The 18,387-nt window shown below is 43.8% G+C and overlaps 1 protein-coding gene across 2 annotated transcripts in view; it reads right to left on the bottom strand.

Moving 5' to 3' along the window:
* The window catches only part of LOC106603555 (glycerophosphodiester phosphodiesterase domain-containing protein 5), a 40,173-nt gene that overhangs the window by 11,133 nt on the left and 10,653 nt on the right, over nt 1–18,387 (bottom strand). The window lies entirely within an intron of this gene.

The raw sequence follows: 18,387 nt of genomic DNA, 5'->3' as shown, positions 1-18,387 counted from the left end.
CATTTTGAGAGGAGAAAGTAGAAGGAAAATGTGAAAATATTATAACTTGAAGATAGGCCAAAAGGAATTTGTTGTCAGAGTGTTTGTGTAGAAGACCATTTATTACATTTTCCAGTTACTCAACATGGTGCCTGTCTTTTCATTAACTGAACTCCATGGTGATCGTTGTGAGGAACAACCAAAACCCTACAAAACCTGCATGAATACTGTGACTTAGTCATGTAAGGGGTAGTCGGGTTGTGGATCGGTTGCTCTCTCTGCTAGGGTTGGGCGGTATCCTGATTTTCATACCGGGTATACAGTATTTTATATATATATATATCATTCCTGTACAATAATGGGTATACAGTATTATATATATATAGCGCCCCTTGTGTGCACTGACGGTAATACTGTATACCCATTATGGTACAGGAATGGTATGAAATTATATATATATACACCCCCCCCAATTCGGAAAGTATTCAGACCCTTCATGTTTTCCACAATTTGTTATGTTACAGCCTTCTTCTAAAATTGATTAAATATTTTTTTCCCTCATAAAGCTAGACACAATACCCCATAATGATGAAGCAAGAACTGTTTTTCAGGTTGGATAAGGAGTGTCACTGCACAGATATTTTCAGGCCTCTCCAGAGATGTTTGATCGGGTTTAAGTCCAGGCTCTGGCTGGGCCACTCAAGGACATTCAGAGACTTGTCCCAAAGCCACTCCTGCGTTGTCTTGGCTGTTTGTTAAGGGTCGTTGTCCTGTAGTCTCCCAGTCCCTGCCTCTGAAAAACACCCCTACAGCATGATGCTGCCACCCCCATGCTTCACTATAGGGATGGTGCCAGGTTTCCTCCAGGTGTGACGCTTGGCATTCAGGCCAAAGAGTTCAATCACTGTGTTCTTGGGGACCTTTAATGCAGCAGAAATGCTTTGGTACCCTTTCCCAGATCTGTACCTCGACACAATCCTGTCTCGGAGCTCTATGGACAATTCCTTCAATCGCATGGCTTGGTTTTTGCTCTGACATGCACTGTCAATTGCAGGACCTTATACCGACAGGTGTGTGCCTTTCCAAATCATGTCCAATCAATTGAATTTACCACAGGTGGACTCCAAGTTGTAGAAACATCAAGGATAATCAATGCAAACAGGAGTGAAGGGGTCTGAATACTTTCCGAATGCACTGGGGGGGTTGGGGTCCCAACAAATTACTAGACAATTCCCATAGCGGACACTAGCTAAATGCTAAGAAGCGCAAGCAAACAAACACATTTCAAGGACAGACAACCCAGCTCATAAAGTTATACAAATATCTTGAAAGGCTACACTTAGTTTGCTGCACGCACAAAACAAATATTAGACAGCAGGGATGTTGATCCAGGAGGGAATTGATTGTCTGTTATAACCAAGAAGCTTAATAATGTCATCTAGCCACTTAGCTAGCAAGTTAGAAAACCAAATACGTAGCTGGACCCCTGAGCTGCAGATAACTTATTTGGCACATCTAGTTATAAGGAGTGGCATAACACACGGGGGGGCTTAGAGCTTTAGTGGGCCCCTTTAGTGGGACGGTATTGAAAATCATACCGTCTGTATTTCACATACACCGGTATATGGTATATCGCCCAAGACTTCTCTTGGCAACCAAGCACACATCAGCATATTTCACAACGGCCTGTTAAAATAACAGTATACCCGAGAAAGAGGCCCAGCACGTCCAGCTCCCATTCACTTCATCCTTCCCAAAATATTGGTTGTCTTGGTTGTGTTTAAAAATGTCCTCTTGGAAAACTGTCACGGTCATCTCCCTCTTCAAAGTGGGTGACACTCTAGACCCAAACTTCTACAGACCTATATCTATCCTACCCTGCCTTTCTAAGGTCTTTGAAAGCCAAGTTAACAAAAAGCCAGATCACCAACCATTTCGAATCCCACCGTACCTTCTCCGCAATGCAATCTGGTTTCCAAGCTGGTCATGGGTGCACCTCAGCCACGCTCAAGGTCCGAAACGATATCATAACCGCCATCGATAAGAGACAATACTGTGCAGCTGTATTCATCGACCTGGCCAAGGCTTTCGACTCTGTCAATCACTGCATTCTCATCGTCAGACATTCTCAACAGCCTTGGTTTCTCAAATGACTGCCTTGCCTGGTTCACCAACTACTTCTCAGACAGAGTTCAGTGTGTCAAATCGGACGGCCTGTTGACCGGACCTCTGGCAGTCTCTATGGGGGAGCCACATGGTTCAATTCTCGGGCCGACTCTTTTCTCTGTATACATCAATGATGTTGCTCTTGCTGCTGGTGATTCTCTGATCCACCTCTACGCAGACAACACCATTCTGTATACTTCTGGCCCTTCTTTGGACACTCTGTTAACTAACCTCCAGACGAGCTTCAACGCCATGCAACTCTCCTTACGTGGCCTCCAACTGCTCTTAAATGCAAGTAAAACTAAATGCATTCTATTCAACCGATCGCTGCCCGCACCTGCCCGCCCGTCCAGCATCACTACTCTGGACGGTTCTGACTTAGAATGTGGACAACTACAAATACATAGGTGTCTGGTTAGACTGTAAGCTCTCCTTCCAGACTCACATCAAACATCTCCAATCCAAAATGAAATCTAGAATCGGCTTCCTATTTCGCAACAAAGCCTCCTTCACTCATGCTGCCAAACATACCCTCGTAAAACTGACCATCCTACCGATCCTCGACTTCAGCGATGTAATTTACGAAATAGCCTCCAACACTCTACTCAACAAACTGGATGCAGTCTATCACAGTGCCATCCATTTTGTCACTTAAGCCCCCTATACTACCCACTACTGCGACCTGAACACTCTTGTTGGCTGGCCCTCGCTTCATACTCGTCGCCAAACCCACTGGCTCCAGGTCACCTACAAGTCTCTGCTAAGTAAAGCCCCGCCTTATCTCAGCTCACTGGTCACCATAGCACCACCCACTCGTAGCACGCGCTCCAGCAGGTATATCTCACTGGTCACCCCCAAAAGCCAATTCTTCCTTTGGCCGCCTCTCCTTCCAGTTCTCTGCTGCCAATGACTGGAACAAACTGCAACAACAACAACAACAAAAAATCACTAAAGCTGGAGACTCTTATCTCCCTCACTAACTTTAAGCACCAGCTGTCAGAGCAGCTCACACATCACTGCACATAGCCCATCTGTAAATAGCCCATCCAACTACTTCATCCCCATACTGTATTTATTTATCTTGCTCCTTTGCAACCCACTATCTCTACTTGCACATTCATCTTCTGCACATTCTACCATTCCAGTGTTTAATTGCTATACTGTAATTACTTCACCACCATGGCCTATTTATTGCCTTTACCTCCCTTATCCTACCGCATTTGCACATGCTCTATATAGACCTTTCTACTGTATTATTGATTGTATGTTTGTTTATTCCATGTGTAAAACTCTGTTGTATGTGTCGAACTGCTTTGCTTCAACTTGGCCAGGTTGCAGTTGCAAATGAGAACTTGTTCTCAACTAGCCTACCTGTTAAATAAAAGGTGAAATAAAAACAGAAATAAAAAATTAAATAAATACATTTGCACACACTGTATATAGACTTTTTTTTCTCTATTGTGTTATTGACTGTATATGTTTGTTTATTCCATGTGTAACTCTGTGTTGTTGTTTGTGTCGCACTGCTTTGCTTTACCTTGGCCAGGTCGCAGTTGTAAATGAGAACTTGTTCTCAACTAGCCTACCTGGTTAAATAAAGGTAAAATGAAAATGTTTTAAAATCCAAAGAGAGTTATTTTCATTGAAGATGGAAACATTTCCTAAAATGTCAAACATTTCTGTTCTGGAGTCAATGACTGTCCTTCGTTTGTTGTATTACTCTTTGGTTCAACATGTTCATCTTGACAATCATTTAAAAAGCAGTATACAACATTACCGTAAACAATACCTTTGAAAGTGGCTCAATGCAACTACTGTAGTATGAACCTTTCTCATGGCTTCATATTACATAGACACAAAAAAAGGGTCAATTGTCTACAGAGTCGATTTTGTGAACCAGTGACCTTTAGTTATCTTTCTAGCTGCAGTTGGACGCACAGCCAAATTAGCCAAGAAGCCATAGACCAGAAGTATTAAACTGTAACCAGAGCACACCTCCAGGAGTTAGTAGTTACAGTACACAAACACCACTCAAATATTTATGAGCAACAAACAAACAAGAAACTGGAGAGGTCCCTTGACATAGCAGAGATGGCAGGTAAAACATACTCACATGATGAATATAAAGCTGGGTAAAGCAGCCTAGTCCCATAGTAAATGAGTGAACAATTTCAAGTTTCAGCCTTCCCATCAATTATTATTAACTCGGCACCCAGAACCAAATTAGCTGAGGCTGTCACAAGAGCCTACGCCAAACCACATGATACACTTTCCAACACTCAATAAAAGTATTGATTACTTCTAAAACAGAACATGATTGCACTTTTGGTCCATTATATCTTCTAGGCGGTGAAATAAAAACAGGTCTCACAGCTGGAGATTGCATGTGGCTGGCTAACACAGATACAATTTGTCTGTGACCATCTGGTTGTCTGGGAACCCTAACAAAAAACTACAGTATGAACACTTCCAACATCAGTGATGTCGTCCACACAACATATTACTAATAAGGCAGAGAAGCTACATTGTCGAGTTGTCACATCATTCAATAAGAAAAATACTATAGCGAAACTAAAATGTTAAATGAGTAGTTCACTATTTTACATATTCCTCACCCTGAAAGTAGTCTATGGGCCAGAAGAAACTGCAATCCATGGTTCAGTTGCCTTTAAACAGCCATTAGAAAACACTAGCTAACTTTAGCCACTGCTAGCTAAAAATCTATGGAGGTGATGGGGGCTTGTGATCATGTTATATAAAATGAAGTCCAAATTGCCTGAAATCAGTTCAAATCAACTCCATATTTGGTTTGATAGTACTTAAAAGTGATTCAGAAATAAAGAAAATGTGCTCACATGCCCCCATCACTTCCATAGATTTTTAGCAAACGGTGGCTAAAGTTAGTTAACCCTAGGTTTTGTGTTGAAGTCAACATACCCAGAAGAGGATGGAAACTAGCTGTCCTCTAGATACACCATGGTGTTACCCCAGAGATTGCTGTTGAGGCTACTGTAGACCTTCATTGCAAAACTGTGTTTTTAGCAGCTATTTGGTGACATCTGAAGATATAGTTTTATCGAAAAACCTTTTTAATGTTTAAATATTTATATTTTAATGAAATTCACTGAGTAGGATGGTCCTTCCCTTCCTCCTCTGAGGAGCCTGGTATGGTCGGTGTCGATACTTTCCCGGTTATCGTCGCAGCTCTAAACATCAGCAACATCAGCAACATCCTCTTAGTTTTTCTCGACCTCAAGATGAAAATCAATTCTACATGAGAACTAACGTTATCAATCATTGCCAACAGCTACATTTCCACTATCTCCTCTACTCTGTTGATTTACCATGCCAACCTAAATGAGATAAGCACGGAAATATTGATTGGTCTTTTTAATCACACCAGCGGACCGGGTGAGCGTCAGTGTTCCCTCAGTGAATGGCTGTCACATGAGGACATAGAACAGTGACAAGAGTCCATTTCCTGGGTAATCTTCCCAGACAAAGAGAGCAGTACATTTTCCCCTGATTCTTATCTCCTAACAGACAGATTCTCAGAATGGAGAAACAGAGAGAGAGAGTGAGATTGAAGATGTGAGTGGCTGGAAGGTGCACGCGCTTAGAAAAAAGGTGCTATCTAGAACCTAAAGGACTTCTTCATCTGTTCCCATAGGTCCTGTGTGGCTCAATTGGTAGAGCATGGCACTTGCAATGCCAGGGTTGTGGATTTGATTCCCATGGGGGACCATAAACGAATACTGTAAGTCTGGGTTAGCAGTGGGTTTGGGTGGGTGGGTGGGGGGCTTCACTTGGCTTATCGCGCTCTAGCGACTCCTTGTGGCAGGCTGGGCACCTGCAGTCTGACTTCAGTTGAATGGTGTTTCCTCAGACACACTGGTGTGGCTGGCTTCTGGGTTAAGAAGTGTGGTTTGGCGGGTCATGTTTCGGAGGATGCGTGACTCGACCTTCGCCTCTCCTGAGCCCATTGTGGAGTTGCAGTGATGAGACAAGATTGCAATTGGGAAGAAAAAGTGGGTAAAAAAAAGTGCCCATCAAAGAAGGCTCAAGGTTATTGGCCACAGATAAAAAGACTTCAAATCACATTATATCTATCGTAGCTTTGATTGGACTGATCATGTCAACATCATACTTTCAAAATCTTAGAAAGCAGTCATTATCATGAGTCAAGTCGACAATCTCCTGGCCAAATTATAGATAAAACATATCGGTGCTCATCGGCTATTGCATATTAACATTACACAACAAGTTGTAAATGGCAAATTCAACAAGGAGTGGTTTGGAAGGAATCAGTGGCTAACTGCAAGCTTTGCAAAGCAGTCACTAGCCTGCTATTCAGTAGAGAGGGTGTGTGGTCCATGTCTGGGTTTAAGGGTCTCTTTTCCAAGCTTAAAAGGATAAATATTCACTCGCAACACACCATGGGCCAGAAAAGGTGGCCCATGACTTCTGCCGCGTTCAAAACAACTGGAAACTCGGTCCTGGGAAATATCAGACTTTAGTGAGTTCAAGACAACTGGGAACTCTGGAAAAAAAATGAGATCCGGCTGGGAAAATAAGTTTTGATCGGTCATCCAACTCGGAATTCCAAGTCGGGAACTCGGGCCTCTTTCTAGAACGCCGACCTGAAGATCACTGACGTCATGATTCAACCTTGTTTTTTCCCCCCCCAGAGTTCCCAGTTGTCTTGAAAGCACCATAAATCCAGAGAATGCCAGACTTTGATGACAAAATTTGGCCACAAGAGGGACCGCCGCACCAACTTCCTCTTCAAGTGAGCACAGCACAAAGTGAGTCCAAAAATGTATTGTATGCTGCTGCATATATTATGTAATATGCCAGGGAGATATGTATACTGTAGCTAAGCAAGTAATACTAAGTGTATGTTGTGTAGTAAGCTGTTAGTAGCCCATGTACCTCACCCTAATAATTTGGTCCCTTTCCCCCTCTACTGTTCTGACTTGGTGGTGCACATGTAGCCTATAGCCTGTTTTAGAGAAATATAATCATTGAATATTGTAAGAGCTTTCTTTGTCTGTTTATATGCCCCTTATTTGTCCTACGGGTCTGACTTTGTGTACATGGGAGAATACTATAAGAACAGTCTATGTTCTGAATTGTCGCTGTACATTTCAAAATGATGGATTGCCTCTTATGCGCTCGTCGTCATCTTATGCCATAGTTTGTCCATCTCAATTGTCAGTAGAAACCACATTTGTTTAAGCAAGTCAGCCATATCAGCTATGTTTTTTAAATTTTTTTAAAGGCAGTAAATTAGGCTGAATGAACTGTTTCGCTGTGTGCTTAGGGTCGTTGTCCTATTGGAAGGTCACCCCAGTTGGATGTCCTGAGTGTTCTGAAGCAGGTTTTCATCAAGGATCTCTCTGTACTTTGCTCGGTTCATCTTTTCCTCGATCCTGACTAGTCTTCCGTCCCTGCCACTGAAAAACCTCCCCGCAGCTTGATGCTGCCACCACCATGCTTCACCGTAGGGATGGTGCCAGGTTTCCCCCAGATGTGACTCTTGGCATTCAGGCAAAAGAGTTCAATCTTGGTTTAATCAGACCAGAGAATTTGTCAAGGTCCTCAATGCCAGCAGCCCGGAGTCGCCTCTTCACTGTTGACGTTGAGACTGGTGTTTGCAGGTACTATTTAATTAAGCTGCCAGTTGAGGACTTGTGAGCCGTCTGTTTCTCAAACGAGACACTCCAATGTACTTGTCCTCTTGCTCAGTTGTGCACCGGGGCCTCCCACTCTTTCTATTCTGATTAGAGCCAGTTTGCGCTGTCCTGTGAAGGGAGTAGTACACAGCGTTGTACGAGATCTTCCGTTTCTTGGCAATTTCTCGCATGGAATAGCCTTCATTTCTCAGAACAAGAACAGACTGTCGAGTTTCAGAAGAAAGTGCTTTGTTTCTGGCCATTTTGAGCCTGTAATCGAACCCACAAATGCTGATGCTCCAGATACTCAACTAGTCTAAAGAAGGCCTGTTTTATTGCTGAATGTAAGCCTACATTGAACCCCACACACTTTCAGCTACTGTAGGCTGAATGATAGAACAGTTATTTTAATGTTAAAATGTTATGGGATACATTTTCTCCATTGTTTTTTTTATGGTAGACCACTTACACTATGATCAAATAACTGGAAATTAAAGTGGGTACAGCCTCAGTGTTCACAAGTAAACACGCGCCAGAAGTTGCACAGAATTTTCACAACATTCAAGTTTGCGCTCAGCAGACCTGAAATTTGCTCAGTGCAGAAACATTTTTTGAGGGAACATTGCCCCAGAGGATATTTATATTACTCTAAGATGAAAATAAATAAAAATATCCTACCTAATGACACTCTTCCAACTGTATTTTCGATTATCCTGCCTACACCCCATAATTTAACTGGCTACTGTAGTCCCCTTCAAGTTTGTTTAGCAATGATGACATGCTGGCTAGGATGCGCGCCATAGAAATAGAATGTATAGGACGCACAGTTCACAATCTGGGTCTACATAAACAATTATTATTACCAAACAGTGTAAGAAGTATAAAGTCAATAGTGCTTGTAGAGAAGAACATGTTACTTGCAATTGCCAGTCTAGCTTTTATACCAATAATATCCTAATTAGCCTGTAAACCCACACAAAAGAGAAAGTAAAACAGCTGACCACTAAAACCCTTAGAACAATGAGTTGGCTATACTGTACATACTGTACCGACAAAGAGAGACATCAATAGTATTGTGGCATGTAGCCTATCAGTTAGAATTTTGAGCCAGTACCCGAATGATTGCTGGTTCAAATCCCTAGCCGACAGAGTGAACAATCTGCCTATGTGCCCATGAGCAAGGCATTTAATCCTAACTGTTCCTGTTAGTTGCTCTGGATAAGAGCATCTGCTAAATTACCTAAAATGTATGTGCCATCATCAATACGGCTTATAAATTAACATGATTAATGATCCCTGAGCCTGTTATATTTTATGTTGTACAGGCCTAGACCTATTTATTTTCTTGATTGTTGTACATAACATTGTCATGTATTTATTTTCTGTTTCTCTAGAGACAATACAGACTGGTCTCTTATCGGATCACCCTGGAGTGGATGCTGAGGGGAGAACATCTAGGTCAAGGTCAACGACGGGTACTCCCAGCTTCTGTGGTGGCAGCAATTACATCCAACCACACTGACCCCAACAGCCAGGAAGTTGAGGAAATTTTGAAGAAATAACATTGTAATTCAATAATTCTTTATAAACAATTTAATGTTATTATAAAACAACAATTACACAGTTACTATGCCATTCACACTGTCACTCAGACGAGAGATTTACAAACATGTTCCTGGGGAGTAGCCGTCTTGTAGGTTTCACTCTAACAGGTGATGTTGATTAGGGTTGGATTGAAAAACAATAGGACAGTAGCACTCTAGCTAGAAGGTCTGAGAACCGTGGGGTTATGTAAAACAAAGGGAAGATCCCAATTTGCATCCTCTCTCCTTCTCAAAACACATTGAATGAGAAAGCCAGAGGACTTCTCGCTTTCTCATCCAATGTGTTTTGAGAAAGAGACGAGGACGTGAGGATTATGCAGTTGAGAACTTCAAACAGAATCCTACTCATGACTCCATGTGCTGGCTCATGCCTGGGAGGCAGCCCGGTTCCAAATTTTCACATGGAGTAAAACACACCTACCTGGGCGCCCAGGCCAGATTAATCGATTCCCTTCATTGAATAGAACGGGTGTTCTCATTCAAGACAATGATGGCATAATGGGTGGACTGCCGGCCATTGCGACTGTACCCATAGGAGCAAAGCAAGAAGTAAAAGCAGGACATGTATAGGGCTTTTGCAGTGACCGTATTACCGCCACACCGGCGGTGACGAGTCATGAAGGCAGTCAAATTCCATGTGACCGTTTAGTCACGGTAATTAGGCTTCTCCAAGCTCTGATGCTGCTAATGGTCATTAGTAGCCTACCAAACTTGCTAACTGCCTGGTTCTCAGCACTCTATTGTCCCTCTAATCACTCTGACATCAATGCAAATGAAATTTAAAATCAATTCAAACTTCATGAGAGCCAATGATCTCATGTTGTGCAACATTTCCATAGGCTTGGCAATTGCGAGAGAAAAGAGTGATGCCCTCTTCTAAATAGAGGAAGATCTCATTAGCTTTCTATAGGCTAGGCCTACTATATTTATTTCTCAACTTTCCTAATATTAATCACATTGCTTATCTTTACAACAGGAGTATATATTTACAACAGGAGTATAGCCTGCCTCGCTGGCATGAAAATAAATCACGGGAAAAGCTTCCTCCATTCGCTATTTATTAAGTGCATAGATGACATGCATTTTTTTCCCCACTGCCCGTTTCGAGACAGGTGCATGAAAATGGCCCATTTTAAATCAAAACAAATTTCACACATATATTATTTAGTATATGTAAAGACAAGATTAAATCAAGAATAGTCTGATGGGTGACAATCACTTGTGAATGATAAAGTATCACTTTTTGTGTGACTTTTTCGAATCATAGTCGTACACCTCATGTAGCCTAGTCCATAGGTCTATATGTTTTGTAAATGTAAATGTTTTGATAAGGTTTGTAATCACAACTAAAATGGCCAAAAGAAATCTTGAAAATCACATAAATCCGCTTTTCGTCACACCCTGATCTGTTTCATCTGTCTTGTGCTTGTCTCCATCCCCCACCAGGTGTCTCCTATTCGTCCCCATTTTATCCCCTGTGTATTTATACCTGCGTTTTCTGTTTGTCTTTTGCCAGTTCATCTTGTTTTGTCAGGTCTTACAAGCGTATTTCCCATTTCTCCAGTTATTGTTTTCTAGTCTTCCCGGTTCCGACTTTTCTGAGCCTGCCTGCCGTTCTGTCCCTGATGGACTCTGCCTTGGATTACAAACCTTTGCCTGCCCTCAACCTGCCCTTTGCCTGCCGCTTTGTATAATAAATATTCTAATAACCAAACTATCTGCCTCCGGGGTCTGCATCTGGGTCATATCCTGAGTAGTTATAGTACGAACTGGCCATGACTGACCCAGCAGACTCAGACAAGCTCCGCAACACTGTCTCCCTCCAAGGAGCCACCATTGGAAGACATGAGGAGTTACTGCATAACCTTGTGGAGGGACTCCATATCTTGGCGGAACGCCATGACCATGCCTTCCATGCATTGTTGGAACAATTCTGTGGACTATATACTAGGCAGCAAGCCACAACAGAAACCTTCCAGACTCCCAGTAACCCCTCTACCAGAGGTGCTTCTCCCCAGCCTACCCCAGTTTCCCGAGAATCCCGCTTACCTCCTCCAGGAGCACTACGCTGGGGATCCTGGAACCTGCCGGGCGTTTCTCTCCCAGTGCTCCCTCATCTTCGAGCTACAGCCATCTTTGTTTGCTTTGGATCATTCGAAGATAGCGTATCTTATAACGCTGATGCCCGGGAGGGTGCTCGCCTGGGCTAGGGTGGTGTGGGAGCAACAATCCACCGTTTGCCTTAGTCTGGAGGATTTCATGACGTAGGTAAGCTGTGGGCCATACAGGGAGTCTCCCATCTCCTATTACTCGCACTCCTCTCTAAATCTCTCTGGGTGCTCATGGACTCTGGGGCCGACAGGAGCATCATGGACGCTACCCTGGTGTTAAAGCTGGGCATCTCCACACAACCCCTCTCCATTCCCATGGACGCCAGAGCATTGGACGGACGCTCTATTGGTAGGGTCACTCACAATACGGTTGCCATCAACCTGTGAGTGTCAGGTAACCATAGTGAGTCCATGCAGTTTCTACTCATTGAGTCTCCTCATGGTTTTGGGATTGTCATGGCTCCAGGGGCACAACCCCCTGATCAACTGGGCTACAGGTTCTATCCTGGGTTGGAGCCCAATCGGTCACGCACATTGCCTCAAGGCGGTGCAGCCTGCCCATGGGCATTCTCCTGCGGGCTTGGGAAAAGCCTCAGACCTCTCAGCGTTCCCGCAGAGTACCAGGACCTCCGGGAGGTTTTCAACAAGGCCCGCACCACATTTCTTTCTCTGCATCAACCCTACGACTGCACCATTGACCTCCTCCTGAGTACTACACCACCTCAGGGGCGGCTTTATTTCTTGTCTGGTCCGGAGACCAAGACCATGGAAGTGTACATTGAGGACTCTCTGGCTGCAGGGTTCATTCGCCCTTCCTCCTCCCCAGCTGGGGCAGGGTTCTCTTTGTGGAGAAGAAGGACAAGAAGAATTGACCAAAGGGGGCTTAATGACATCACGGTAAAGAAACGTTACCCTTTACCACTTCTCCTCGGCTTTCAAGCCTCTCCAGGGGGCGACCATTATCTCGAAGTTGGACCTTCAGAATGCCTAGCATCTGGTTCGGATACGGGAAGGAGACGAGTGGAAGACAGCCTTTAACACAGCTAGCGGGCACTATGAGTACCTAGTTATGCCATTCGGACTGACCAATGCTCCCGCAGTGTTCCAGGACCTGGTCAATGACGTGCTTCATGACATGTTGAAACGGTTTGTGTATGTCTACCTCGATGACATCCTAATCTTTTCCAGTTCGGCTCAAGAGCATGTTCTCCACGTCTGACAAGTCCTCCAGCGCCTCCTGGAGAACCAGCTGTTTGTTAAAGCTGAAAATGTGAATTCCATCGCTCCACCATTTCTTTTCTGGGATACGTCATCGCTGCAGGGGACATTCAGATGGATCCTAACAAGGTGAGAGCGGTGGTGGAGTGACCCCAAGCCACCTCCAGAGTGTAGCTTCAAAGCTTCTTGGAGTTTGCTCATTTCTACCGCCGCTACATCTGGGGTTACAGCACCCTGGCTTCCCCCTCCCTGCACTCACCTCACTCAAGGTTTCGTTCACGTGGTCCCCAGCTGCTGACCAGGCGTTTTCGGATCTCAAACATCTATTCACCACAGTGCCCATCTTAATCCATCTGGACCCGTCCCGTCAGTTCGTGGTGCAGGTCGACACATCGGACGTTGGAGTGGGGGCCGTCCTTTCCCAGCGTTCTGCCCAGGATCAAAAGCTGCATCCCTGACCCTTCCTCTCCCATTGTCTTAATCCCGCTGAGAAGAACTACAACAATCCCACGGAACTACAATTTCCATGGAAATTGGGAACTTCTTGAGGTCAAGATGACTGGAGGAATGGACACACTGGCTAGAAGGGGCAGAACATCCATTCTTAGTGTGGACCGACCAAAAGAATCTGGAATATCTCCACACCACCAAGCGCCTCCACTCAAGGCAGGCTCATTGGGCTCGGTTATTCACTCGTTTTAATTTGATCATCTACCGCCCTGGGCTTATTCCTCTAACCTCACCTGCCATTCCGGCTACCACCGGACCCTGGCTTTCCTCCTCCGACGGTTTTGGTGCCCCACCATGGTTCCAGATGTCTCCACGTTCATCGTTGCCTGCATTGTGTGTGCACAGAGTAAGACTCCACGGCAAGCTGCGGCAGGCCTCCTTCCTCACCGCCCCTGGTCCCATATATCCCTGGACTTTGTCACTGGTCTCCCTCCGTCCGATGGCAACACCACCATCCTTACGGTAGTGGATAGGTTTTCCAAAGCCACCCATTTCATTCCCCTTCCCAAGTTAACCTCAGCCAAGGAGACGGCCTAACTCATGGTCCAGCACATTTTCCAGATCCATGGACTTCCAGTTGACATGGTCTTCAGTTCTCATCCCGATTCTGGAAGGCGCTCTGCACCCTCATTGGGTCATCAGCCAGCCTGTCCTTCGGGTTTCATCCCCAATCTAACGGCCAGTCGGAGCAAGCCAATCAGGACCTAGAGACGACTCTTCATTGCCTCGTCTCAAATTGTATGAGAAACAAATAGGAGAATGGTTAAATTAGCATTAGTTTGACTTTGTTGCATTTAGGCGGTCTCATGTCTCATTCAGGGGGTCTGAGACCCCCTGGGCTCCCCGTAATTCGCACTCTGGTGACCATGGTCATTTGGCTGACCAATAACTGTCATCCAAAATTCCATCATTGGTTATGCGTGTCATCATCATAACCAGATGTGACTGACCTAGCGGACTAAACTAATAAGACTAACCAAGCAATGAGGACTAACAGATAGTAGTTCTGTGGACTGCATGTTAATATAAGAGTTATTAAACATAACTAAACCGGATAACTCACTGCCTTGTCTCCATCATGATACATGACCTTTACATCCCTACTATCATGTCCTCTTTAGAGGTTACATCTCTATCCCAGGCCATGTACCATATTCCACCTCTCTCTGGGGACTAATTGGGGACATATTGTTTGTTATATGAATTTAGGTCACCAGTGATTTACAAGGCTCAGACAGAGAAAGAAATGCTTGAGCATCAGATCATGCAGATCTGCGTCGGTCCAATCGCTGTTAATTCATTGTTTGACTTGTATGGGAACACCCCAGCCCAGGGGAGATACTTCCTGGAGACCTAGCCCAGAGTGACCCACCATGCTGGGGGGAGCTGGGCCGTGGGCACCCTGCCAGAGTCCACATCCCGGACGGGCCCCCAGGGGAGGGCCACGCAGGGCTGCTCAGCCTTCCATCACAAGGGAAAGATTTTACCCAGGTCAGGTCACCCCCCTATTGACACACTGTGGCTTTTCAGAACAAGAAATCTGATGACAGGCTAAATATTTGTCTGTTAGGATGTTCCATTCAAATGAATAGTTGAACACAAAAGTAAAGGCCTTACTTTTTCTTCTGAATAGGTGTCAAATAGACAGAAGGACAAGTGCTAGAGGGATGAATTGTCAGCTGAAAAAACACTCATACCTTACAATCAATCAAACTGCCTTAAACAGAGACTAAGTTATTTTTTGCAATAAGTTCAAGCACTCCTTGTGGTTTAACATATCAAACTGCCAATGGTTGATGCAGTTAACTGGAACAAAACCTATAACAAAGCCTTTCAAGGTATTTGGAATGTAACATTGACCCTGGGCAGGAAAAAAAATCTCTGGTAGTAAGACTTCGAAGGCCTTTAAAGGATCGCTGCAGGGAGTTTCATAACTGGCACCTTTCTGTAGCTACCCACTGGGCACACACTTGTTGAATCAACGTTGTTTCCACGACATTTCAACAAAATTACATTGAATCAACGTGAAATAGACATCGAATTGATGTCTGTGCCCAGTGGGTACTGAGGAACAAGTGGACGAGGGGCAAACAGAGAAAAGCAAAACAACCTGAACCAAGACAGGAGACAGGGTGGTGTGTATCACAAAACAACTGGCAAATAACAGAGAAAGGGGTGTAGAATTAGTTGTAAGTTTAATAAATTGTTAAAAACTAGAGCAACAGTTGCAGGTGTGGGCTGCCGTGCAATGGTAGTTTTCCTATTTCTCCTGGAATAAATAAACCAAACTTCCATAATCCGTGGCAATTTAATGCCGGAAGTGGGACATTGATTGACAGACAACCTATCAACAACACACTCTATCATAAGGCAATGTCTAGTTCCACCTGTGAGGGATGGAGATGTCAGTCTGGTTCTCGGTCTACTGACCTGAGTGTCTCTATCACCAGTTGTTTTAACGTCATCCTAGCAACTTATAATAACCATGCAGAAGAGCCACCCAACTGACTGGCCCCTAAACGTCCTGTGACATATTTTCCTCGACAGCCTCCTCAGCAGTTTGTGGTTTTATATGTCCACAGCCAGAGGGACTTAAGTGAAGAGACAGGGCTTCCTTCCTGTTGGGGTGTCATTATGTGTCTTTCCTCTGAGTCTGCCTTCCCTGGTGAAAAATATCATGGTGGCATCTGAATCATCTAAAGTGGCTTCCTCTTCTCATCTCCTTTTTGAGTCTGCCTTCCTTGAAGCTACCTACCACCACGGCTGCATCTCAATCATTTAAAGTGGTTGTCTCCTTTCTCCACCTGCACCAGTATGAGAAGACAAGCCGAGTGAAAGCCTTACAGTAGAGGAACTTATTTTCTTCTGTCCAGAGTGCAGATGGAGGGGAGACACGGAGAGGAAATCTGTTATGATTATTTGAGAGGCAGCCCACAACTACCTAAGAAGACTCTGGTTGTCTCTCTGGGTGTTTCTCCTCCTTTACAATCTGTTCTAGAATTAGCTTCTCAGACATTTAAGAACCATCCTCTCAAACGATATCAGTATTTTATAAATGGCCTCTAAGACGATAGCAGTTTGCTAGAATTGGCCTCAAACAATAGTCCCAGTCAATATTCACGCAATAATTTCCCCCATTGACCTCCATTGTAAAAGAGGCAACTTCGTCATTGATTTTATACAGAAATAACAAAAAATGCAGAAAAGCTGCTGTGTTGTACATGTAGCCAGGTAAATAATCCCGACCTACGGTTCGCAATGCTCCCACGTAGGGAAATAGAGCTTGCAAGAAGAGCCCTGTGGCTTCAGGTTATTCAGTGTGGGAGAGTGGGAAATGTGGGGACTCGGTGTCCAAGTAGGCTACACGAAGCTATGTGTGTGGAAAACATTTCATCACAGGTAAGATATTTAACTTGTTAAATACAGTCCATTTGTAACTCCACTCACTACTTGTAGCTGTATAGTCTGTTTGTTGGTGTTGATGGTCTTGGCCCACTTAAAGTGGAACTGACAGCATTTTAGCAACATGAAATCTTATAAAAATCTGTTCATATACTCCCCCAGGAAGAATATTACACTTTTTAACCTTTTCATACGTGAGTTCCAAATATCTCTAACGGTCGCCCCAGCGTGAGTTGTTTTATGTACGTGATGTCAGAATGCATTCACTGTTCCAAAATGTGATTGTTACGCAACAGGACAATTAACACGTACTGCCTGCTAATTATCTATAGGCTGTTTCAACATGTCAATTTCAAATTATTTTCTAACAAGTTGTATTTTCTAACAACAGTTTGAATTGAGGTGTGTTCCGCCTCCTCATGAATTCACATAGAAGTAGCCCATTTCACTGTTGCGGACAATTTATGTTTGAGGCTTTCCGTCTTCGAGGACAGCCCTTACCCATTTTGTCCACACATCAAGTATGCAGACTTGCACGAACTGGCACATTTTCTGGCTGGTGCTCGCTTTGCCACCACCATTGTTGTTTTCCTTACAAATAATAACTTTGGACAAGTGTGCTTTCCTATCAAAGTAAGTGCCTTATTTTCTGTATATCATGCTGTCGTTTCTACTGTAGCATGAATTATGTATGTATGTATGTACGGAGCATAATATATTTACAGTTTTATTCGCATGTTTTCAAGTACTGGTGACAATTATTACATAGATTGTAACGGACACCTATGATGTGTGTAAAATACTTTTTTGAAGGTTGTACTGATCATAATGAGCTAATGCTAATCTATTTGCCAGCTGTGTTTGTTGACATTATACAATGCATTCTGGGTATCACGTAAAAGTCTGACAGACCAAAGATGTTATGAGGTGATAAACTTCCGGAAGTGAATGAAGGGAAGGGAATGATTGTAGATGACACACCCCCTTCAACACGCGTACTGGAAACAGACAACTCAACTTGTCTCCTTTTATTATCCTTGGTTAACGCAAAAAACAAACATGGCGGCGTGCACAAACTACCCATCGTTGGATTACTTTCGATTTCTAGAAAGTGTTTTACTCAATTATTTAGATCAATGTTGAGCTCAACCATGATGTGATGAATTATAAATAGTAATTGCCATTAACTAATTCATATTGTGGTTTCTGTCAGCTGAGCGTTATCTAAATATCACCGCTAGTGTTATGTCAATATTTCTTCAGTTAGCGCTAGGACTAATGTAGCTTACATTTCCGGTTTGGATGACTGTGCATGCTGTTGGTACTTCTGTGAAAGTCTGAACATGGCATCAAAAAATAAACTTGTCACATTCTGTCACGGTCTTGGAAATGAGCGGACCAAGGCGCAGCGTGAGTATAGTTCCACATATTTATTTAAGTGAAACTAACAAAACCAAATAACAAAACTTACGAAGACCATGATGACGTAGTGCCCAAACACACTATCAAACAATCAATATCCCACAAAACACAGGTGGGGAAATAGCTACCTAAATATGGTTCCCAATCAGAGGCAACGATAAACAGCTGGCTCTAATTGGGATCCACATTAGCACCAACATAGAAATAGATATACTAGATCACCCCCTAGTCACGCCCTGACCTACTACACCATAGAGAACCAAGGGCTCTCTATGGTCAGGGTGTGACACATTCAGGACA

Source organism: Salmo salar, chromosome ssa04 (assembly GCF_905237065.1).
Source record: "Salmo salar chromosome ssa04, Ssal_v3.1, whole genome shotgun sequence".
Classification (NCBI taxonomy): Eukaryota; Metazoa; Chordata; class Actinopteri; order Salmoniformes; family Salmonidae; genus Salmo; species Salmo salar.
The sequence above is the reverse complement of the archived record's forward strand: the minus strand, read 5'-3'. Positions and strand labels throughout refer to the sequence as shown.